The following is a 25,524-nucleotide window of genomic DNA, read 5'->3' as shown; positions in this document are numbered from 1 at the left end:
TCAGGGTAGTCGTGACGTGAGTTTCAAGAACTTTTGCTAGGTAGGGCAGAAGGGAAATAGGGCGGTAGTTGGAGGGGGAGGATGAGTCGGCGTCAGGTTTTTTTATAATAGGAATGACAACCGCTGATTTGTGTGAGCTGGGGACAATGCCTTTTCTGAGCGAGTCGTTAAGAAGAGTCAGGGGTGGGGTGGGGCAAGCTAGATAGATTTCCCTGAGGATATGGGCTGGGGAAAAATCCAGGGGGGAACCCGATTTAACCCGATGAAGCAGCGGGGGAAGTGTGTCATTGGTTAGCAACGGAATGGTATTCAATTTAAGGGCCGTGGGGTTTGGAGAGGGATTGACAAATGTAGGGGAGGGCGGGGAGATGTTGAGTTTAATATTGGCAACTTTGTCAATGAAAAACTCGTTGAGCGAGTTACAGAGGGACTGGGAAGGGGGAATAGTGGCCGTAGCTCTGCTGGATGATGCCAGTTCATGGACCGTAGAGAAGATTTTCTTCGAGTGGGACTCTGCTGCCATTATCCTGCTCGTATAGAACTCTGTTTTGGCCTCAAGAATGCCCTTTTTATAGGTTTGTAAAACAGACAGATAAATTGTCTTTAGCGCGGGGCTGTAGGTTCTTCTCCAAGCTCGCTCGGCTCTCCTTGCAGCTAATTTCTTTCCTTTTAGATCTAGAGTAGACCACCGATTGGCTGCATGGGCCCGCTTGACTGTGAGCCACCTCAGGGGGGCGAATTCATCACCCGCCAGGGTCAGCCAGTTGTTAATAGCGGCCAGCTGGGAAGTAGCTGCAAGGCCTGAAAGGTCAGGACTAGTTTTGGCCAAGGTCGAGCAGAGAGAAGGCATGTCAGTTTTGCCCCATTTCCTGACCCAGGTGTTCTTGGGACGCTGGGGTTTGGCCATCGGGGCCAGAGCAAGGGAAAAGGTAATAATGGAATGATCTGACCAGGAGCACGGGAATATTGTAGGGGATGTGGACGGAACATTCAATGCCCAGATTTGATCCAGCGTGTGGCCGTGTATGTGAGTGGAACTGTGAATAAGCGATGAGAAATTCAAACTGATCATGAGGTCGGTGAACTCTTTAGATTGAGGACTCTCAGCAGGGTCATTAGGCCAAAAATTAAGATCCCCTAAGACTAGTACTGATGAGTTGTTAATCACCAGAGTAGCCAGGAGGGCCTGAATGCTTGAGAGAAAAAAGGGAGTTGGTTGGGGGGGGCGATAAATTAGAACAAAAGTGAGGGGTACCTGATGAAAAGTCGAACGGGCTACAATGTAGTCTACGTCAGGAATAGAAGGGGAGGGGAGAATCTGAAAGCTGAAATCAGTCCGAGCTATTAAGGCCACTCCACCGCCCCGATTGCCCTCTAAGCGGTCCGCTCGAATGGCGGAATATGAAGGGGGCAATGCGGCTAACACATTGGGCAGGGAGTCAGCCTTGAACCAGGTCTCTGTTAAGAATAAGAGATCTGGTTCATGGGTATCGATGTAATCGAATAGCTCGTACTGATGGTTGACCGCTGACCTAGTGTTTAGGAGTGTGGCCGAAGTGTTAAATACCGGAGCAAGAGGGACAAATGGTGGTGGGGGAGTGAAGAGAGGCATAGTAGGTAGCGAAGCTAGATGTGATACGATCCTGGGGGGAAGGTAAGGAGGGGAGGTGAGCAAACCAAGCTGCATCAAGTGAGTAGTTACTGAAGGGTCGATGGCACCTGGGGCCCAGTACGAGCAAAGTTGAGATGGCGAATACGTAGTTGGACGGGCAGCATCTCGTGCCCCCAGCCCCGGCCAGCCGCGGACGGGCGCAAACGGGCTTAACTCAGGCGCAACTCCGGCGCGCCTTCGTCGCGCCCGCTGCGCTCGTCCGCTGCGCTGACACATACTGCCCGTTTAAATATGGGCGGAGCGGTGGGGGAGTGGCAGGGCAGGGATAGGAAGTCAGCCCACCGAAGATGGCGCCCGCTGCCGCTGGGAGCCCGCAAGCACAACCAGCCCAAACCAGCAGCCCGCCTCTGGAAACAGGAATCAAGTCAGAACCTGCACAAACTTTAAAAAGGTTAGTGGCAGTTTAAAATACAGTGCGCGACGTAGTAGCGCCTCCGCTCGTATTCAGCGGGGCGAGATGCAACATACACTATGTTACACATAGAGAAATTAGAGAAGCCACATTTCACTTTTGTTGAGACGCCTTCCGCGGATTGGATAATACACGGGGTCATTACTCTGCCGATTTTTACATTTTATTATCAAGACGGCTTAGAACACCATCAGTTGGCAGATATGAAGCATTGGGGAAGGGTATGTACATGATAATTGCGAATTACCTTTTAAATTCAGGTGTCAGAATAAGAAACTGACATTTTTCTCAGTGGTTCCAGCTACGAGAATGCTTTCAATGGTTCCTTTGTGTGCAAAGAAGTTTTGCTCCATTGGGCTTGTAACGCATCAGTAGCAAACTTATCTTGCTACTTCAAAGGGTCTCCATCGGCCATGATCCGTATGGATTTCAGATTACTCTTGAATGGGAGTTAAATGATGTTGAACAGTCAAGGTTGCTACGGTATGAGACCAGGCAGAGCCTATCTTGTCACAGTTTATTCCGTGGTCACTTGCTGTACACAAGTATTCTTTCCACTTACCCGCACAGTTATGGAGGTGACGCTTTGGCCTTCAATAAAGCTTTCGAACATGCACTTTGATGCCCTGAGCAGACTGAAAGCCTTACTGTTTCAGGAAGATACGGCTTTAACATCTGCAAAGGAAACGTTTGATCTTCAAGTTGAGAGGTCCTCTTTGGAGATACAGTCCTTATTCTGCACTTATTTCCCGCAACATTTTGGAGAATTGGTGCACTTTTAACATGTCTAATACTGTGGGGTAGCACACTTTTTAAAAGCTTAGGCTCTGGTTTGGTTAGGACCTTCCAGACAGTCTTCAGAGTCAGTCCATCATTCATTCCCTCCATGTTCTGAAGCAAATTTGGGGGTCTTCCTCTGGTCCTGTTCCTGATTGTCAGGACTGTGATTTTATTTTTTCTGCTCCACAATGGATGTGCCATCTCAAGATCGAAGGGAACTGGCACCACCACATGTGCTCCTGGACGTGGGAACACGTTGCTCCATGAACCTGCTCAGAACACAAAAACAGTTGGTTATTCCGCTTGTTGGGAACTATTTGATTCAGCCTGTTGTTAGCATTAGAAATTCCTTTTAAATTTGATTTTATTCATTTTTATTTTTTTTATCAAAGTACTTTGGACTTTAGGAATTATTATCCAAAATCTAACTACTGATTATTAGTCACAGACCGCTCACTAGGCCTAAATCGTTTATTCTAAACCAGTGGCTCTTGGGTGTAGCCACTTGGGAGGCACGTGTCAATCACAACATTGGGTCCTGACCTCATTGGCGAGAACCCTAGCACCATCCACCCATTGCTCAGAGACTAAAACGTTTCTTAAATTGCCTTCTTTCTTACACAATGACTTTTGACATACAGTTGCTTGGGTGACAGTGCAGGATTAGTTTCTCTGAAGCCACATTGCTTACAATTCCACTTCATAAGTGTGAGAAGTTGGCCTGGTATATGCTGTCCACTCGTTATAGTGGCCATCTTGCACCAGTCCAAACTACGCTTATTGATGATTAGGTTTAAGACAACCTTTATGGAAAGCTATCCTAGTGGTAGCTATGGAAAGCAGCCTTCAGGCTAAGTCTCAAAGGAATGTAAAGCAGCTTGATTTACCAGATTATAACCTCTTGAATGACCAAATGAAAGGAGAACCACACAAGGTATATATATATATATAAAATATGTGTATTTATTACTAAACACTCTCTACTAACCTCTTTATGAGATTAGAGAGCAAGGCCCACAATATTACAGTTCTAATTCGACAGTAAATAGCACAATATACAATGGGCCCCAGGGGAAGACCAAACCATATATTAAGAAAGTGGTATAAGAACCACGAATTGACTAGGCACTGTGTCTAGTCAAGGACACTTAGGAGAGGACTTGGAGCTAACCCTTTTAGACGTAGAAGGTTCTAAGGCCAGCACCCACGTGAGCACCGGAGTACTTGTGGTATAAGAACCACGACTTGACTAGACACAGTGCCTAGAGCACGTAGAATCGCTGGGACCCCAAGGAACTACCCACGGTAGGGACACGGGACCCACGGGGGACACGTGCAGTGTGAGAACACAGCCGTGAGCTCTGTACAATCCTATGGGAAAGTCGTGGTTGGAATTTTAAAGATTAAGGACACTTAGGAGAGGACTTGGAGCAAACCTTTTTAGACTTAGAAGGTTATAAGGCCAGAACCAATGAGCACCGGAGTACTCGTGTTGCATAACCCATGGAAACTGGGTGCATAGTTGTCAAATGGTGTTGGGAATCTTCGCTGTTTTCAATAGCGAGTTGCTGCAAAGTGCTGCTTCCGTGGAAAGGAAAAGTGTCTGGTGTGATCCAAGCCTGGATCGAAGATGAAACAAACCTGAAAGCAGAGGGGACAGAGTATGGGTCACGTGCCAGTGACCAGGGGCACGATAGACTAATGCCCACCGATGTCGGGTGTTTCAAGTATGATGAGGTGAAGCTTGACTCCACTGCCACGGGGACCAGGAGGCGTCGATGATGACCACAGTCTGCAGGCGAGCTGTCCCACGAAGGATGTCTAGTGCTGGGGGGTCGGTGTCCGGATTGGAGGCCAACAAGCCTTGGCAACGGCAACCCACGCGGTGAGAGTAAAACCAGCAAGGTCCTGTGGACTCCACAAGTGATGGAGAGTCAGGGCATGTCTGGAGCAACCCGGTAAGGCCGTTGAAAGTTAAAGTACCCTTCTCAGGGACCCACTAGTCGACGGACAAGGGATCGCGAAGGGACCTCGAGAAGAATAACTAAATACCAGCCCACGAGACACTTGAGGAGTGTAGGCCAGTAATCTTTGGTAGAATCACTGCTCGGGGTCTGAACTTTAAGTAGCCCAAAGTACAGCGTCGGTGATCGCTGATAAGCATATGCTGCTGCAAATGTGCACGGTGTCCAGGGGTTCAGGTTGCACGGTCCTCCACGAGGGTTTTGGACCTCAGAATTGCTGAGAGCACAGATCAACCTCCGAGACCACGGGAACCCACCTCCTATGTTGCAGAAATCTTCAGAGTCCTTCAGGAGCTGCGTAGATGCAAACCGGTCAGATGCGTTTCAGGTGCCTGCCTTGCAAGGGAGTAACTCCTTTACTCCAAGGGAGATTCTTCAGTCATCCAACGTAGAGTAGATAGTCGAAGTACTTGGTTTCTGTAGCAGAGTTTCGTTGAGGTAAATCTAAAGACCTGTAGCCAGGGGTTCCTACTTTATACCCAAGGAAGTAGGGTGGGACAAACTCTGGGGACCCACCTATGGGAGGGTCAGGACAGAGGGGTGACTACACCCATGTCCTTTGTCTAGTTTCACACCAGAGCAGCGGCTGGTAGCCCTTGCAACCGGTTTGAGCTGGACTATGCACAGGGACACCAAATGTGCCCCCAGTGCAGACATCAAAGCACTCTTGGAGTGCACCCACCCAGCCCCAATACACTAAAGCCTGTCTGGGAGGTGGTTACACCTCCCTGTGACAGGAAACCTATTGTCCAGCCTCCCCTGCCGGAGTTTCATCCAGCAGCAGGAGGGCAGACTTGTGTCTGTAGCTGGCAGCATCCATTTTGTGATGCCAGGGTTCTGTGAAGCTGGTACCGGGTGTACCGGTGAAGTCATGTTTCTCCATCTAGTAGGGTGGAATCATACCTCCCCCACCAGTTACTGGCAGGGAGGTATGATTTCAAGGTGTTTGACACCAAACACAACATGCTTCCATGCAGCCATTCCAAAATTAGGATTTACCGCGAGGTTATAATGCACTTAAGCGTATATGGCTTGGCTGCATCACAAACAACCCCGGAATAAAGGTTTCGAAGGCTGCAGAGGAGCTCTGCTCATGCATGGGCATCCTCTCACATAAAATCCAGCACACTGCCTTCAGGATTGATAAAGCCTGCCATAGGGGTGACTGATAGGTTTATATGTGTAGTGATATGGATAGATATAGGGAACCTATATCTAATTAAAGGTTGCATACACCACCTTACACAGGCTGCTGTAGCAGACCTGTGGTGTCATTTTGCATGGTCTCCCTGGGGTGGCATAATACATGCTGCTGCCCCTGAGAGGCCTCTGGGGGTACATATGCCCTGGGTATATAGGATACCATATACTAAGGACTTATAATGGTACCCCAGAATCCAATCTGTGGTGTACCTAAAGTACATGCAATCAGTTTAGAGAGGAAGCAGATAGAGATGGGGTCCTGGATAGCAGGATCCCAGCCAGACTAAAGTCGAAAAACAGTGAAACATCAGCAAAAAGTGGGGGTAACCATAAGAAGCGGGTCCTACTCTCCTACACAACCCCCCAAACGTAAGGACATTAAACTAACCTTGACCAGTTGAGCCTTCATGTTCTAAGTGGAAATATATGGAGAGTCTATCTGTATTGGCATAGTTACTCCCAGGCCTATGTTCCACTGTATAGTCCATCCCCTGTAGGGAAATGGACCACCTCAAAAGTTTGGGGTTTTCACCCTTCATCTGTTTTAGCCATAAGAGGGGCTTATGATCTGTCTGAACAATGAAGTGAGTGCCAAACAAGTATGGCATCAGCTTCCTCAGAGCCCAAACCAAAACAAAGGCCTCCCTCTCAATAGCTGACCAACGTTTCTCTCTGGGGGTCAGCCTTCTGCTAATAAAAGCTACTGGCTTATCCTGACCCTCATCATTCAATTGTGATAACTAGGCCTGGGCGGTAAATTCCGTTCCGCTCGCGGAATTTGCGGAATTTCGGTAATTTCGCGTTCCGCGGAGAACGCGAAATTGCCCAAAATTCTGCTTTCCGCAACTTCGCGAAATTTTTTCTTGTTCGCGTTCTCAAAATGCGTGTTCGCGAGATATTTCTCCCCGAGCACGCAAACAGCAACTGTGAACAGGAAAAAAGCATCGCGAACAAGCAATTCCGCGTGTTCGCGGAATTTCTGCATGTTCGCGGAGATTTTTTACCGTTTCGCGGAGATTTGCGTAACGCGATTAAGCAAATTCCGCCCACCCCTAGTGATAACACAGCCCCTACCCCCAACTCAGTTGCATCTGTTTGAACAATAAATGATTTGGAGTAGTTAGGACTTTGCAGAATGGGAGCAGTGCACATTGACAGCTGACTTTCCACTGAACTTTCTTTGGCATTTTCTGAGAAGTTAAGTCATTCAAAGGGGTCACTATGGATCCATAACCTTTGACAAATGTTCTATAGTACCCAGTCAGACCCAAGAAAGCTCTGACCTGAGTCTGGGTGGTTGGAGCAACCCAGTCCATGATGGTCTGGATTTTGCTCTGCAATGGTTGAACCTGGCCTCCACCTACAAGGTGGCCCAGGTACACAACCTGACTCTGCCCTATCTGGCACTTAGTGGCCTTGATAGTTAGGGCTGCTTTTTGCAGGGCCTCCAAAACATTTCTTAGGTGGAGCAGGTGATTCTCCCAGGTGGAGCTAAAGACAGCAATATCATCTAGACATGCTGCACTATTGGCTTCCAGGCCTGTAAGGACTTTTTTCACAAACCTTTGAAATATGGCAGGTGCATTTTTCAAACCAAAGGGCATCACCACAAATTGGTAGTGCCCACTAGGGGTAGAAAATGCTGCCTTTGGCTTTGCATCATCAGCTAGTCTGATCTGTCAGTAGACAGTTCTTAGGTCAAATGTGCTCAGAAACTTGGCTGAGGCCAAAGCGACTATAAGCTCATCTGCCCTAGGGATTGGAGGGGTATCAGTCCTAGTGACTGCATTGAGACCCCTGTAGTCTACACAAAACCTCATCTCTCTCTTGCCATCTTTGGTGGGAGGTCTAGGCACTACGACTACTGGACTAGCCCAAGGGCTATCTGAGGGTTCAATAACTCCCAATTCCAACATCTTCTGAACTTCAGCCCTGATACAGTCCCTGACATGGTCAGGTTGCCTGTAAATATTATTTTTAACAGGCAGACTGTCCCCAGTGTCCACTTCATGAGTGCACCAAGTAGTATGACTTGGAGTCAGTGAAAACATATGTCTAAACTGATTGAGAAAAGTTCTGCAATCAGTTTGTTGCTGGACAGTGAGGCTGCCTGCCAAGGCTACATCATCTACCAGGGATCTGAGAGAGCAGGTCAGGGAGTGGATCACTCTCTTCCTCCCGTCCCTCATCAGTAGCCATGAGCATGCCCATGTCAGCCCTGTCAACATATGGTTTGAGCCTATTGACATGGAGCAACCTGTAGGGGCTCTTGGGAGTTCCAAGGTCCACCAGGTAGGTAACCTCTCCCTTTTGCTCAATTATGGTATGAGGGCCACTCCACTTATCTTGGAGGGCTGCTGGGGCCACAGGCTCCAACACCCATACTTTCTGCCCTGGCTGGTACACAGTCAGCACAGCCTTTTGGTCATGCCAGGCCTTTTGTAATTCCTGGCTAGCCTCAAGGTTATTTGCCTTCTTCATGTATTCAGCCATCCTGGAGCGGAGACCAAGTACATAGTCCACAATATCCTGTTTGAGGTAACTCCCATCCCTCCTTCACTAGATACAATGGACTCCTAACTGGATGTCCAAACAGAAGCTCAAATGGGCTGTAACCAATCCCCTTCTGTGGAACCTCTCTGTAGGCAAAGAGAAGGCAGGGCAAAAGTATGTCCCATCTGTGCCTAAGCTTTTCTGAGAGACCTTTGATCATGCCCTTGAGGGTTTTGTTGAACCTTTCAACTAACCCATTGCATTGTGGATGATAGGGGGTGGTGAATTTGTAAATCACTCCACACTCCTTCCACATAGCAGTCAAGTAACTAGACATGAAGTTTACATCTCTGTCTGATACTACCTCCTTAGGGAAACCCACTCTGGAAAAGATTCCTAGTAGGGCCCTTGCCACCACTGGTGCTGTGGTGGTCCTAATGGGAATAGCTTCTGGATACCTGGTGGCATGGTCCACCATCACCAGTATAAATCTGTGCCCAGATACTGTTTGAGGATCCATGGGACCAACTATATCAATCCTAACCCTCTCAAAGGGAACCCCCACCACAGGTAGTGGTATCAGGTGGGCCTTTTTGGTATCACCTGCCTTACCACTGGCTTGACAGGTGACACAGGAGCGACAAAACTCCTTGGTGTCTTCAGACATGTGAGGCCAATGAAAGTGAGGGACAATTCTGTCCCAAGTCTTGTTTTGGCCTAGGTGTCCTGCTAAGGGAATATCATGGACTAGTGTTAATAGGAAGTCCCTAAACTTCAGAGGTATAACCAACCTCCTGGTAGCTCCAGGCTTGGGGTCTCTACACTCTGAGTAAAGGAGTCCATCATCCCAGTAGATCCTATGGGTTCCACTAGCATTCCCAGCAGACGCATCAGCAGCTTGCTTTCTGAGGGGTTCAATAGAAGGGAAGCTCAGCTGCTCCTGGCTCAGATCTGCCATGGAAGGGTCCCTTGTCCCCAAGAACTCAACCTAATCAGGTTCAAGCTCCTCTGGGACAGTTCCTTCTTCAGGACTGAGATCATCCCCCTCAAGAGACCGATCCGCTTTACTGCTCCTTTTCTTGGAAGGCGCCTGGTCCATTCTTCCAGGATCCAGGGCCTGTTCAGTGTTAGACATTTTTGCCTGTGACCTGGTCATAGCAAGCCCATCTGCAGGGATTCCCAACATTTCTGCATGAGTCCTGAGTCCCACTTCAGCCCAAGCTGAAGTTTCTAAATCATTGCCAAGCAAGCATTCAACAGGGAGGTCTGCATTTACCACAACCTTCTTAGGGGCAGTTAACCCTCCCCAGGTGAAATTAACAACTGACAAGGAATGGTCTGTCCTGACATTGCTAACATTGGTCACTTGGTACATCTCACCAAGTATGATTTGTTCAGGAGCAACAAGATCTTTTGTAACCAATGTGACACGTGTGTCCCTGAATACCAAGGCCTCTTTTCCATTTATCAAAGGCTGCTGGCTGTATTTGCCAAGATTACCGGGACTTTCAAATAAGGAGGCCATATCCATGCCTCCATCACAGATCAGTACAGCCTGAGTTGGAACTCTGACTAGGCCAGAGTCCATCTCAGATCCCAGGGTTAACCCTACTACACCCTTATCTGAGTACCACCACTGGGAGCTGAAATAGGGGGAACAGTTGCCTTAGGGGCAATGATGGCTGGAGTTGAGTCCTTGGACTTGGGACAATCAGTTGTCCAATGGTTTCTTTTGGCCTTTTCCTTTGTTAGATTGGGACTCCCCACCAGCTGCATATTTTTGGGGCCCTTGAGAAGACTTCTGGTCTTCACCCTTTTCCCCACCCTTATCAGAGTTCTTAGAATCCTGCTTCTTGGAGTCACCACCTTGGTTCTGAACCTTCTGCCTCACCCTGGTTCTGACCCATTTGTCTGTCTTCTGGCCCAATTCTTGGGGAGAGGTCAGATCTGAGTCCACCAGATACTGATGCAACAGCTGATTTTTACAATTATTAAGGATCTGCTCCCTCATAATCAAATTGTACAATCCTTTAAAATCACACACTTTACTGCCAAGTAACCAGCCCTCCAGAGCCTTAGTAGCACAATCTACAAAGTCAACCCAGCCTTGAGTCTGTGCCGTTTGGGTATCTCTGAACTTTAACATGTATTGTTCAGTGGTTATGCCAAGCCCATCAATCAGTGCCCTCTTCAAAACTTTTTAATTATCAACATCCTCTTCTCTAACAGTGAGGAGCTTGTCTCTACCTTTGTCTGCAAAGGAGAGCCACAAGATTGCTGCCAACTGCTCCAGAGGGACCCTCTGTACTTTACAGGCCCTCTCAAGTGCAGTTATCCATTTGTGGATGCCATCCCCACTCTGGTAGGGAGGGACAATCTTGTTTAGGTTCCTATGGTCATGTGTATGATCTCTACCTCTAGGGACACTGTTGCTGCCACCATGGGGCTCTAGCCCCAATCTTTGTGAAGCTCTCTGGAGCTCCAGGGATTCCCTGTCTAAAGCCAGCGGCTCTTTCTTGATTCTGAGTTTTGCTCTCTCAAAGTCAAGCAGTCTGCACTTTCTGTCATAAGAGGACTCCCTTTTATGAGAGGTAGAGGTCCTATTAGAAACAGAGGTCCCTACAGTAGTACCAGAATTATGAGATTCCTGAGAAGGAACTTGGTAAACTGTTAACCCTTTCAGGTGGGGTAAAGAGAGGGCCATTAAGGCCTTCTCCCTCACCTTCACCTTCAGGAAGGATTGGATTGTCCAGGTTAGAATCCTCTTGATCTTCCTGGTCAGCTTCAGAGTCCAGGTCCTGGATGTTTTCACGTCCAGTCCAGTCATTTTCTGCTTCCCCACCCAACTTGCCTGCCTCATCAGACCCTGGGGTCTTTCTGAGGTCATCTAAAAGCAAAGCCTCTATGAGGCGTTGAGTCCTAGGTTTTTCCCTGTCTTCAATCTTCTAGATGCACACATATTTCTCAATTCCTGCAATGAGAGATAGTCATACTTAGTTAGCAAGGAGCCACTGGCTTCTGCGCTTGAAGACATACTAGTGCTGTGGGGTGTTGCACCTACCTAACCTAGTGGGAACTACTAAACGCTCTTGAGTTGTAGAAAGGGTGTGCTAAGCCCTTGACACACAACTCTAAGTTCAGTATAACTTACTGTATTCTAGACTTAATTTATATGTACCTGTGTACCTATAGTGGTTTTTAGTTAGTCACTCAATGAGATTATCTGGTAAAGCAATAGCAAGCTTCAATCCCAACCGCTGCACACCGATGTGAGAAGTTGGCCTGGTATATGCTGTCCACTAGTTATAGTGGTCACCTTGCACCAGTCCAAACAACCCTTATTGATGATTAGGTTTAAGACAACCTTTATTGAAAGCTATCCTAGTGGTAGCTATGGAGAGCAGCATTCAGGCTAAATCTCGAAGGAATGTAAAGCAGCTTGGTTTACCAGATTATAACCTAATGAAAGGAGAACCACACAAGGTATATTTACAACATATATGTATTTATTACTAAACAATCTCTACTAACCTCTTTATGAGATTAGAGAGCAAGGCGCACAATATTACAGTTCTAAAACGACAGTAAATAGCACAATATACAATGGGCCCCAGGGGGAGACCAAACCATATCTTAAGAAAGTGGTATAAGAACCACGACTTGACTAGGCACTGTGTCTAGTCAAGGTCACTTAGGAGAGGACTTGGAGCTAACCCTTTTAGACGTAGAAGATTCTAAGGCCAGCACCCACGTGAGCACCGGAGTACTCGCAAACGATCAGTAAAATGTGTCAATACCTGGGTGTGCAAGATCCCGTGATTCTTAGATGAACTATAAGGTATTTGTAAGACAAACATTTTGGAGGCAGATGTTAACAAGACTTCTTTCTGTGTGAGACTGGAAATCAACTTAATCTATTGAAATATGTTATTGTGTTGTTGACCTTAGGTCAATACATTGTAAGGGTGTAAACTAAGGGGAGAAAATTAATATTATAGCGACAATGTGAACAACCAAGTTCTGAGCTACTTCTACAACTGAGAAGGGTCTTAAAAGACCCAGCGCCGTGTTTCACCGTTTAGGACCCAGGCAGGAATAGGACCCACCACAGAAAGTACTCCTCAGATCTTTAGAAGAATGAGGAACTATAGAAGATGATCTTTCACCGCTTACGCCACCAACTTCCATGCAGCGGGAAAATAGAGGGTGCACAACATTGAACTTACCACTCCTAGCCATGAGTGACAGTGGGAATATTCCAGCTGCAGCACAGCGGCAATTTTTCAGCATTTTTGTTTTTATAAAATAAACTTCGGCAGCTTCACAGTTGGCGAAAAAAGTCAGCTTTTATTGAGAAAATATGTATGTTGCAACCATTGGCATCATACTTTCTTCAGCTCGATGTGTAACCCTAAACTCACAGGTGATAATAAGAGAAGGGCCAACCTGAAGGGTCAGCCTTCAGATGTCAACATAATGAGTATCGTTGAGATAGATTTCATTTCTGATGTGAAAGGGGCCAGAGTGAGGTTAACAGACTACTCATGGGGGGCACTATATGACAGTCGACGTTTCCATTTTTTAAAATATTGCGATCAAGTACATTAATGCAACCGAGTACAACAATACCCGGGTTGCTAGATAAAAGTCCAGGACAGGAAATGTGCGCCCATGGTGACATGCAGAGGAAATCAGTTTGTAGTTTGTGCTACATAATTAATCAGAGCATCATGTAGTGCTTTCTTTTAAGAATGAACAGGCTAAAGTATATGTGTTATATAACACAAACATAAGGGGGAAGTAAAGTAGCACTTTACATAGGCGAAAGGCTGGGGAACAACCTTTACAACGCAACTTTTACAACGCACTACCTTTACAACGCATTTTTTACAACGCATAATCCATTACAACGCATGACATTACAACGCATGACACTACAACGCATTTTTAAAAACTACCTTTACAACGCATTCCATTACAACGCATACTACCATTACAACGCATACCATTACAACGCATAATATTACACTACACTATCCAACACTTACCCTACTGTTGCACCCCCTGGAGTTAGAATAGTAATTTTTACCCCTATACTATCCAACACTTACCCTACTGTTGCACCCCCTGGAGTTAGAATAGTAATTTTTACCCCTATACTATCCAACACTTACCCTACTGTTGCACCCCCTGGAGTTAGAATAGTAATTTTTACCCCTATTCTATCCAACACTTACCCTACTGTTGCACCCCCTGGAGTTAGAATAGTAATTTTTACCCCTATACTATCCAACACTTACCCTACTGTTGCACCCCCTGGAGTTAGAATAGTAATTTTTACCCCTATTCTATCCAACACTTACCCTACTGTTGCACCCCCTGGAGTTAGAATAGTAATTTTTACCCCTATACTATCCAACACTTACCCTACTGTTGCACCCCCTGGAGTTAGAATAGTAATTTTTACCCCTATACTATCCAACACTTACCCTACTGTTGCACCCCCTGGAGTTAGAATAGTAATTTTTACCCCTATACTATCCAACACTTACCCCACTGTTGCACCCCCTGGAGTTAGAATAGTAATTTTTACCCCTATACTATCCAACACTTACCCTACTGTTGCACCCCCTGGAGTTAGAATAGTAATTTTTACCCCTATACTATCCAACACTTACCCTACTGTTGCACCCCCTGGAGTTAGAATAGTAATTTTTACCCCTATTCTATCCAACACTTACCCTACTGTTGCACCCCCTGGAGTTAGAATAGTAATTTTTACCCCTATACTATCTAATACTTACCTTAAATGTAATTTAATATTATGCGTTGTAATGGTATGCGTTGTAATGGTAGTATGCGTTGTAATGGAAATGCGTTGTAAAGGTATTTTTTAAAAATGCGTTGTAGTGTCATGCGTTGTAATGTCATGCGTTGTAATGGATTATGCGTTGTAAAAAATGCGTTGTAAGTGCATGCGTTGTAAAAGTGTGCGTTGTAACGTCATACATCCCGAAAGGCTGGGCCATTTCCAAAGATTGCCAGTTAAACACGAGTCGCTCACTGACAGCCATACCAGTTTTTTCTTTGCATAACAGGAAATGTAGAAATTAGGACGACAAGTCCCAGAATGCAAAGAAAAACACCTGGACTGGTTGAGCTACTTGTAGTGTCCTGGAAGGGGACACTAGGACCTGGGGATGGGCGATGGCCAGGAAGGTCATCGGACACCACATCTGGTCGGGGGCGTGGGGACATACACACGGACACAACGAGGGCAGTGAGACAGCAGGAAGGTCGGCAGATGTGCGATCTGTATACCAGATAAATAAAGACGTACAAAAGCTTACCGGCGTGTCGTAATCCTTTGCTGTGGAGCGACACGACAACTGGCCGATGAAGGCGGGATCGGCGTCGAGGCGACTAACGGAGCCCACCCGGTTGCGATGATTGATTCGGAGCCAGGAGCCCACCCTGGTCCGGAGTGCCGACTGGAAAACATCGGTGCCACCCAGTCGCGAGTCGCGATGACCAACTCGGAGCCAGGAGCCCACCCTGGTCCGGAGTGCCAGCGGAGAGAACAATCGATGCGGGAGCCCACCCCGGCGATAAGAAACTGAAGTAAGCGGAGCGCGCGAGGAGCGAGGCGGTTGAAGAGCTGAGGGAAATACGAATCTCGCGCGTGTGAGTTCAACAAACTCTCGCGAGAATAGGCGGCCATCTTGGAGTCAGGCAAAACGAGCCAATAGGCTTTCAAGATAGACGGCGGCCGTTTTTAAGTCAGGCAATAGTGGAAAAAGCCTGAAAAACAAAGGAAAAAAGGGAAAAAAGAGGAAACGAAGGGCAAAGAAGGTGCATTAAAGGAAAATAACAAAGAAAGGCATACAAACTTCATTTGAGGACACACAAAAAAAGAAAAAAAGGGGATGAGTGATGAAGACTCAAAGAGCACACAAGCTGTGTTTCGCAGGCCGCTACCATTCAGCACATCGGATCCTCGACAAGGCATCAGATGGGAGAGATGGATACGGAAACTGGAACGCTACATGCGCGCAACAGACGTTGTAGAAAGCAAACAGCTAGATCTGCTTGTAAACCTTGCGGGGGACAAAATAGAGGACTTGCTCCTGACATTCCCGAGTGACAGAACGACAGACTACAAAGGCGCAAAAGCATGCCTCACAGAGAAATTCGACCCCCAACGCAATATCGACTTCGAGAGGTACACGTTCAACATGGCGTGCCAACAAACAGAAGAAAGCATGGATGATTTTGCGACAAGACTGCGGAAATTGGTGACATATTGCGAATTCGAAAAGTTTGACAACGAAGAAGCAATACGTCTACGCCTCATCGAAGGGTGTCAGTCGGTAGACTTCAGAGCACGCATTCTAAAGGAACCAACAACACTTGAGAAAATATTAACGATGGCTCGCACAGAAGCACGGGCCACGGAACATGCCAAGCAAATACAGATAGGCAAAGAGAAAGGAATGGCAATGGCGCATCGGGTCACGGAAAAATTAAAAAGAAATGACAACAGGGAGCAGCCACCTACAAGAAAAACTAACAACACGTGCTACAGGTGTAGCCTTGAGTTTCCGCACATCGGTACATGCCCAGCCATGGGCCAGAAATGCAGAAAATGCAATAGAGACAACCATTTTGCAAGTACGTGCATGAGCAGGCAGTTCACGAGTGAGAGGGGGCGAACAGCCAGACCAGGATGACAAGCACAAGACACGCCCGACACATGGAGACGGCGGAGAGAGGCTCGTCCGAGGAGTCGGACGGAATGACAGCGTCAGGGAGAGAAGAGAGGCTATACTCATGTCTGACGCGCCCAAAGATGGAAGACAACAAGAACACATCCAGCTGGTGGAGAAACAGCAAATAAAAAAGACAGCCACAGTAGACATCGAGGTCGGACGCCATAGAGCGAAGTTCGTGCTCGACAGTGGAGCAACATGCAACATAATGTGCATGTCAGAATACATGAAAATGGAAACAAAGCCAACACTGTCACCATCGACTGTCGATGTGTTCACATGGGGATCAAAGAAACCGGTCGAAAACATGGGAAAATTCACTGAGACTCTCACATATAAAAATTTGGCATGCCAAGAAGAAATACACGTGCTGAAAGGGGACATTCCAGCACCGTGTTTGCTGAGCAATGTCACAGCACAGGTCATGGGGCTACTGGCCATGACGTATCACATGACGGGAAAAGGCAACATACTACAAGAATATCAAGGAATACTTAAAGGTCTGGGAAAACTAAAGGCAAGCAGATTACGCTACACATAAAGGAAGCAGTCAGTCCTGTGGCACAGCACCACAGGAGAGTGCCAATTCATCTGCAGCCGCAAGTGGAGGAAGAGATAAACAACTTACTACAGCAAGATATAATAGAGCCTGCAGACGGTCCGACACCGTGGGTGTCACCGATAGTGGCAGTTCCGAAGAAGAACACCTCCAAAATACGGATTTGTGTGGACATGAGAATACCGAACACCGCCATCTCGAGAGAACGTCACCCGGGGCCTCATCTGAATGACATGATAAGCCGTCTGACAGGGGCGTGCAGGTTCTCAAAGCTAGACCTGTGCAAATGCTATCACCAACTAGAACTGGATCCCCAGTCGAACTACATAACAACTTTCTCCACACACCTAGGACTGTTCAGGTACAAAAGACTAAGTTTTGGTATCTCGTCAGCGGCTGAAATATTCCAAGAGACAATAAGACAGGTGATACGGCCAGTACACAACAGTTTTAACTACAGCAATGACATCCTAGTATTCGGGAAGTCTGACGAAGAATATGATGGTGCCCTAAGGCAAGTGTGCAAACAGCTAGAGCAGGCAGGGCTGACACTGAACGGAGAAAAGTGCAAACTAGGGAGAAAAGAACTTGTATTCTTCGGACACATATTTTCAAAAAAAGGGATGAGGCCAGATCCCAGCAAAGTAGAGACACTACAAAACACAAAGCCACCGACAGATGTAGCAGAAATAAGATTATTCCTGGGCCTGGCAAGCTACTGTGCCCGATACATACAAATCTTTGCCACGGTGAGCACACCGCTAAGAGAACTAACAAAACAAGGACAGAAGTTCATATGGTCTCAACAATGCAATGATCAGGAATGCAGTGATGACTGTGGAGCACCTCGCATACTTCGACCCTCTGCTCTGCACCGATCTGACGGTTGATGCAAGCCCAGTAGGGCTAGGAGCGATACTAGCACAGCACCTGCCAGGAAAAGAGTCACCAAGGAAAATTGTTGCCTACGCTAGCAAAAGCCTGACAGATATCGAGAAGGCGTACTCACAGCCAGAGAAAGAAAGCTTAGCGGTGGTATGGGCATGTGAGCACTACCACATGTTCGTGTACGGGAAGCGGTTTACCATCATTTCGGACCACCAAGCGCTGGTAACAATATATGGCAACCCAGCGGCAAAGATGCCACCAAGGATTGAGCGCTGGGCCATCAGACTAATGGACTACGATTTCACAATTGTCCACAAACCAGGGAAAGAACATAATCCGGCGGACTACATGTCACGACATCCACTACCACATGCGGAGGAAAAGGCGTCAGTGGCAGAGGAATACCTAAACTTCGTGCTCAAACAAAATACACCAGCACCAATAACATTAGCAGAGATAGAGAGAGGAACTGAGGAAGATGTCCCTCTCCAAGTGGCCAGAGAAATGATGAGACAACAAAGGTGGAGACATGTCAACAACAACTGCACGTGGGAAGGAGGAGTAAACAAAGAAGAGATGCTGGCACTGCAGAAGATAAGCGGGGAACTGTCAGAGACAAATAACGGAATGAAAATGCGAGGCACCAGGATAGTGATGCCAAGTTCACTACGGCGCCAAGTAGTTAGCATCGCACATGAATCGCACAGGGGCATCGTCGCAACAAACAAGCTGCTGAGAGAGAAGGTGTGGTTTCCTGGACTAGATCGTCTAGTAGAAAACACGATTGCAGCCTGTCACCTCTGTCAAACAACAGGCCAGCCAGCAAGGCAAGAACCTCTGCATACGTCGGAGCTGCCAAGGGCTGTATGTACGACACTAGCAGCTGACTTCTTCGGACCACTAGGCACAGGAACTTACTTACTGGTGATAATGGACGAGTACTCCAGATTCCCAATTGTGAGGTCAGTATCATCAACGTCAGCAGCAGCTACTCTACCAATAATAGACTATATATTTGCGGCGTGGGGCTCACCAGAAACATTGAAGACAGACAATGGTCCCCCGTTCGCAGGAGACGAATTCCGCAAGTTCATGGCCTACCTTGAAATACAACACAGGAAGATAACGCCACTGTGGCCTCAGGCCAATGGCATGGTCGAACGGTTCATGGGAAACATCAAGAAGGCAGTTCAGAGAGCGAAGCTGTCACAGATATCGTTGGGCTAAGCGCTATGCCAAATGCTGAGAGATTACAGAAACACGCCACATGGGTCTACAGGAAAATGCCCGGCGGAGCTGGTACTTGGGAGGAGAAGCAGAACGAGGCTGCAGCAAGTAGAAGGACAGACAGCATCATGGCACGAGAACATAGCAGACAAAGACAAGGAGGCAAAGAGAAAGATGAAGGAATATACGGACAGCAAACGACACGCCACCAGGTCGCAACTACAAGAAGGAGACACTGTCGTAGTGCAACAGAAACAGCAACGGAAATCTGACAGCCTGTTCGCCCAAGAACCATTGACGATAACGAAGAAAAAAGGAACAATGATTACAGCAGAATCGGAAAGCAAACGAATAACGAGAAACAGTTCACACTTCAAAGGTCTAAAGGAAGAACTGGACGAAGAGCAAGCATCAGGCACCAAAGAGACAAAGAAACTGGAGCGCTATGGAATGGGTCCAGCAGGCAACACAGGGCCAAAAGAAGACCTAGACCTGGAGACAAAGCCGAGAAGAGACATAACGAGACCAAAGAGACTGATAGAAGAAATGTGATACATCTCTCTGGGCACCATTCCATGTGTCACATCTGTACATATCACCTTACATTAATAATAACTAGAGCTCGTCAAGATGTCGCATGTCTGAGAGTTGGCTAGTATTTGTCATCACATTTTGTGACACAGGGGGAAGATGTAGTGTCCTGGAAGTGGACACTAGGACCTGGGGATGGGCGATGGCCAGGAAGGTCATCGGACACCACATCCGGTCAGGGGGCGTGGGGACACACACGGACACAACGAGGGCAGTGAGACAGCAAGAAGGTCGGCGGACGTGCGATCTGTATACCAGATAAATAAATAAAGAAGTACAAAAGCTTATCGGCGTGTCGTAATCCTTTGCTGTGGAGCGACACAACACTACTCACCCACGGACCTAGGGAACGAGAGCTGTGTGCATGCTAGACTTCTGATGCACAACGACCAAAAACCTGTCCCTGTGCCTTGCTGCCTTAGCATCTGTTCTGTAGCTAAGAATTCGAGACCAGGCCGATCCTATCCATTCCACCAGAGCCTTGTTATCAGATTACACTCCACAGTTCCATTGATGAACGCTCGGAACAGCCTCCAAGAACGTTCCCTCCATTTCGCTCAGTTCACTAAGGGGACACCTGGAACATCCATTGGCAAGGGCTGTTCCAGAAGGTCCGTGGACCACATCCGGAACTGTCTGAGACACAATGTACACAAGAAATATTCTCAGACAGAGCCTGGGCCTAGGCAGGCGGCCAAACACCCGGGCCTACCGTATGTTTTCCTGCTTCCTCATAGCCCTATCATGGCTGCCGCTTATCGTCGCATATCACAGCTGTTTTCTCTCTCCCCTTAGACAAAACCCTGACATGGCTCGTTCCTTGCCAGGGAAGCGTGGTACGTTGCAGACAGTCAACAACAGCACGTGGGCAGTGGTGGATTTCTCTTGGGTTTGGTTTTTCGAGCTCACACACATATTTTTTGCAATGGAGTAAAATTCCTGAAGGTAGAAAAAAGGCACTCAAATTCCTTAACCGGTATAGCCCTGGATTCTAATTTAAAAACATAACAACCCTCATCCCCTTTATAGGTTTATCTGTGATTGTATCGCTATTTTATACCGGAGTGTGTTCTGCTTACAGGGTCATGCGCCATTCTTGGTGCTCACATCTGTCAGCGCAGTCCAGGGAAATCTGTATGTGAATCTTACACTGCTGCAATGACCACACAACCCAGGAGGCGGGCTGCCATTCGCGTAATGTTTGTATACAGACGCCAATCATCTCGATCACAGAAGGTAAAAACGTACTTCAACCAGGGCTTTAAGTGGGCCGGGTCTCACCAGTGCAGAGTACCGGCAGTTTTTTAAAGGGGGCCTCGAAACGGGTCTCTATCTGGCTCTGTTTTGTGCCCTGGCACAGGTGATCCGTGTTTTTTCCGGACTGCAGTGACAGCAGGGCACATCGATGCGCGCGTGCTCACTCACACAGCTCACTTCTAAGTAGTGGAGAAGTTACGGCATGAGTCATGCCAGGTGAGCGTTGTAGGGGAAGAAAAATCCTTTAAAGAGATTCATTTTCTCTCTTGATTTCCCTTCTCTTTTTGAAACTCAGGAGCAGCAACACTGCGGTGGTGTTACCAGGGCTTTAAGTGGAAGCTTTTTCAATATATATACACAAGCAGTGGTTGAAGTGGGCGGGGTCGGCAGGCACGCATGCCCCTACTTCTTTAATTCTATAGATTCCGTTCCCCTACTTTTATATTTTGAACATGCCTCCCGGGAACGTAAGAAATATCCAAGGCCTGCAGAAAAGGCTCGGCATTAGTGGCTGTTCGGACGGGCGGGGAGCAGAGAAGGAAAAGGTCTCCGTTTCTTGCTTCCTGCCCAGACAAGACAAGGAAGGTGTCCGCTTCTGCTCTGCCGCTGGCAGCTGCCCCGTCACCCACCCTCTTTCTTACCCTTATTCCCTCTCTGTCTAACTCCTCCTCACTTACCGTGACTCAAGAAATGGTTCTCACCCTCTCTTTCTTCCTGTCGTTCATTTGTTCCGCTGTGAAATGGTTGCAAAAAATAAAACAACTTTTGTTGGAAATGCCGTTTTGACATTTTTATATTCCAAAGTGCAGCCGCGGAAATAAAAGGGTTCATAATATGAAAAATCAATAACTAAATAAAGCAAGATGGAGTGTTCTTAAAGTGGCCAGATTGGTTTTATTCAAACATCAAAAACATTAGCGTCACTTTACCGAGTTTGCCATGCCTGGTTGATGGGTGGATTGGAAAACAAAATATGTACGGCGGCTTTGGCTTCACGAATGTGGTCTTTTTAAACCATACTACTTACGTTTTGTAAGCATATAAGCAGTGGACATTGAAATGTGTCCTTTCTGGGCCCTGTAGTTTTCAGGCAAAAATACTTGTTGATTTCTGCATAAATGTAAAAGCGTTAAGTTCACCATGTTGTTCCTGCTTACATTTCACATGCTTTATTTATTCTTTCATTCCCTATGAGTGTTTGCTTTTTCCAGGGTGTTGTTACTATTTCCTTTAGGCAGCATATTGCTCTTGCCTAGTGCGTAATTTGAATTGAGGCGCATCCAGTTGTTTATAGCAGGTCAAATTGGATTGTAGTTGAAGGCAGTGTGAATTTCTCTCAGTGGGGCAGTATGGTGTTCAGTGGGGGAGAGGATGTAGCACTGGGGGCAGAGCTGCCTAATTTAGAACTGGGGAACCAGGTTCAGCCTTCATGAACAGTCCCCCAGACCACTCCCCCTGAGGGAGCACATTCCCATGCTAGACCTTACAAGGCCCCGGAAAAGCCCTGTTGTCTAGCATGTGCAAGTGTGGGTTCACCTTGAAGGCTTGCCCACAACAATCCATACTGAAGTTCACCTCCAGTCTTCCGGGCAGGCCTACGAAGTAGCAGACCCTAGAGCAACAGTGACTCTGTCACTGAGGTCACAGGACCCCTGAGAAGAGCCGGCTCTAGGGCGGTGCGACCCGTGTGACTGCAAAGGGTGCTGACTTTGAGGGGGGGGGCGTTGAGGGGGCTGTTGTAAATTATGGTATTAAAAGCACTTGCTGCTTCCTTCCTGGCCTACAGCAATTTTCGGCAATAATAAAAATTTCATGATAACTCCGGTGAATAAACTTCTTCCTAGAGCGAGATCGGAGTTTTGTCTAGTGGAAGTTTTGACTCATGGAAAGATAGCGCAGAGGGTTAATGTGCCGGCTGCAAATAAAATGTACCATGCCCATCACAAAGTGCACATATTTAAAATAGGTCAGTGGGTTACTGCTTTTGTCAGTAAGATCCTTTTGCTACTTGCAGTTTATAAGTTAAAATCCTAACAAAGAACAGTGAGCTATTAACTTTCATCTAAGAGCTGCAAACAAACTGCAAGGTATAAACTAGAGCTTTATGGTTTTTTCCCTAAGCCTTTGATTATCCTAATGTTGCAAAAAGTGATCATTTGGATAGAAATCAATAATGATTATTAAAGAGAACCCCCAATCATGGTATTAATTTGTATATTCTGATTTTGTGTTTCTCCAGATCAATCACTATTAAACTATACTGCCTACTAATATGGTTATCATGTGACTCCTACACCTTGTAGTCCTTTGTCTTATGTAACATTTCCTATACAGTGATTTACACACGTAAAATTGATTGTCTCTGTGTATATTGCTGATGACAGAAACTCCATGGCTCGGAAAAAAATGGCTTGTGCTTCCACTTTTAAGCATATTTGGGACATTGTGTGATTAGAAACTTATCCCACTTTGTGAATTTATTTTAATGTCAATAACTCCTATTAATCGTTAAATAATCATGTGTATCCATTGGTTGTATTACATAACATAATAAGCTGTCACTGGTCAGTGAAATGCCAAACAAATTCTAAAAATTGGGATGTTTTGCCAATCCTGGCCACACCTCTAACTCCGCCCACTGATCCAATCCTCAGGTTATTCCCGCCCTCTGATTCTCTGCCCACAGTTTCCCTACTTTTTTTTCCCCACTTCGACCACTGTATACAAGCCATAGTTGCTCTTTTTTTATCTTATGCAACTAACAATCATTGACAAAGTCAATAGTCTTGACTTGTTGGCATGATGTTACTTGTTGTATCATATATCTGGATGCAATGAGCCAATGACAGAAACAGCAAAATGCAAGTCGGGCGGCACACTATCCTAAGCACAGATTTTTAGCTGACCAGTTTTTAAGCCACGCCCTTAATTACACTGGCCACACCCCTTTGAGAGAGCCCTAGTTTTTTTCATCCCACTTAAAACCCTGCTATCAACTGTCCAGACAGATTCAAAGTTAACTCCTTCCTTTCAGAATAAACTATGGAAAAGTCCCAGACGTTTGATATACCGTCCCATTACACGCCCCTCAGGAATACTGCAGTCTAATCGCAACAATCATCACCGCAATCATTAAGAAAACTTTGTTTTTTTGATGCATATTTATATAGCGAGAACTCGATCCGAAGGTTTTGGAGCGCTTTACACGAGCACCGTATTTACATTACACATTCAGGCACGGGGAGATTAAGTGATTTGCCCAGAATCACAGGATGTGGACGCAGCCCCGAGGTTCGAACCGTGAGTTCTAGCACCAAAGGCGGCAGTCTAGCCAACGGACCACATCCCCTCCCCTACGGCTTTGTAGGGGAGGGGTTCCTGTGCTTCCTCCCGGGCCCAGCAGTCTTGGCTTTCATAGGGCTCTGCAAAACAATGCCCGTTCTTCAGTCCCTCTCAGCATCCCTCGCATACACTTCAAGCGCAAATAGTGAGACAGCTGCTTTGAAATGCAACACAGGTCCTGGAAGTAAACCTTGGGTTGGGGGTGTTCCCATTAAAACCCAGCCGAGTACTGCTGAGTTTCGTAGTAATACGCGTGATCATTAAACTGTGTGCACATACCTATTTCATGAAGCCTTGTTTTTTAAAATGCATGCACTAGTTCAAGAATATCTTGGCATTATTACTGAACGCGACAGACACGCACACACCCACGCTGTGAGCTACATAATGGTAAGTGTAATCTATTTCCCATAGATTCTTCTTAATACTTACCTTATCTTGATTTTTTAAAGCGCATAGCTATCCTAAGTGTTCCCAAGGCTGTGAGTCAAAGCCATGCATCATGTATGTCAGTGGGAAACTGTCACTTAACTTACACCAAGTGCAGTAACGGGGTTACCTCTAACATAGCTACCCAGTATGCTGCCCCAGCCTGCATGATTTCCAGTTTGGCCAGTGGCGGCCCACCACTAAGGCAGAGGAGCGCTGACCCACTGTTCAAAAGGAAAAATACAATGATAATAACGTTTCATTATTATGATTGTATTTTTCTTATGTAAGGATTGGCTCACGGGGTGAGGCTGGGCAGCACAGAGGGAGAAGTGGTTTGCCCTCCCTAAGTGCGCAGGACTGTTCGGCAGGCCCTCCTAGGCCGGCCAAGCAGTCCTAAACAATTTGCATGTTCCCCACCAGGCTGCATTACACAGCTTGATGAGGAACATGCAAAGCCTCCCTATCCCCGTCTCAGTGCCGAACCACGGCGAACAGACCAATCACAATGCCGCTGCCCGCGTCCCAAGCAAGGGGACATCAGCAGGGCAGCATTCTAGTGGCCGCCCGTCGGAGCCTTCCCCCCTTTGCCGCCTTGCGCGCGAGGCCTACGCCCACTTGGGAGAAACCCCCCTATCGCGAGGAGCGGGAGGCGGGCCGGGGGGGCGGGGGGCGCGGCTTACCACCATTCTTAGGGGGCTCTCTCGCCCAGTTCCTCCTCTGTCTCCTGCGCGCCGACAGCACCCCGCCCTCCCACACCAGTCATGCACCCCGCTTTCCAAGGCTCACCACAGAGCGACATGGCCCCTGTCAAAGGTCCTTCACCCATCATCCTGGAAAATATCCTTCCACTCATTAGGAGGTATCCACTGCTTAGG

The 25,524-nt window shown here is 47.1% G+C and overlaps 1 long non-coding RNA gene across 1 annotated transcript in view; it reads right to left on the bottom strand.

The window, feature by feature from the left end:
* Nucleotides 1-2,286: 2,286 nt before the first annotated feature.
* LOC146860655 (uncharacterized) overlaps nt 2,287-25,524 on the bottom strand; it is a 46,200-nt gene continuing 22,962 nt past the window's right edge. Inside the window, exon 3 of the long non-coding RNA XR_014979194.1 lies at nt 2,287-3,133. This is a non-coding gene — a long non-coding RNA (uncharacterized LOC146860655). The remainder of the gene's footprint in view (nt 3,134-25,524) is intronic.

This window comes from Triturus cristatus, chromosome 3_1 (assembly GCF_964204655.1).
Source record: "Triturus cristatus chromosome 3_1, aTriCri1.1, whole genome shotgun sequence".
In the NCBI taxonomy this organism is placed as follows: Eukaryota; Metazoa; Chordata; class Amphibia; order Caudata; family Salamandridae; genus Triturus; species Triturus cristatus.
Note: the sequence above shows the minus strand (reverse complement) of the source record. Positions and strands in the feature narration are given on the sequence as shown.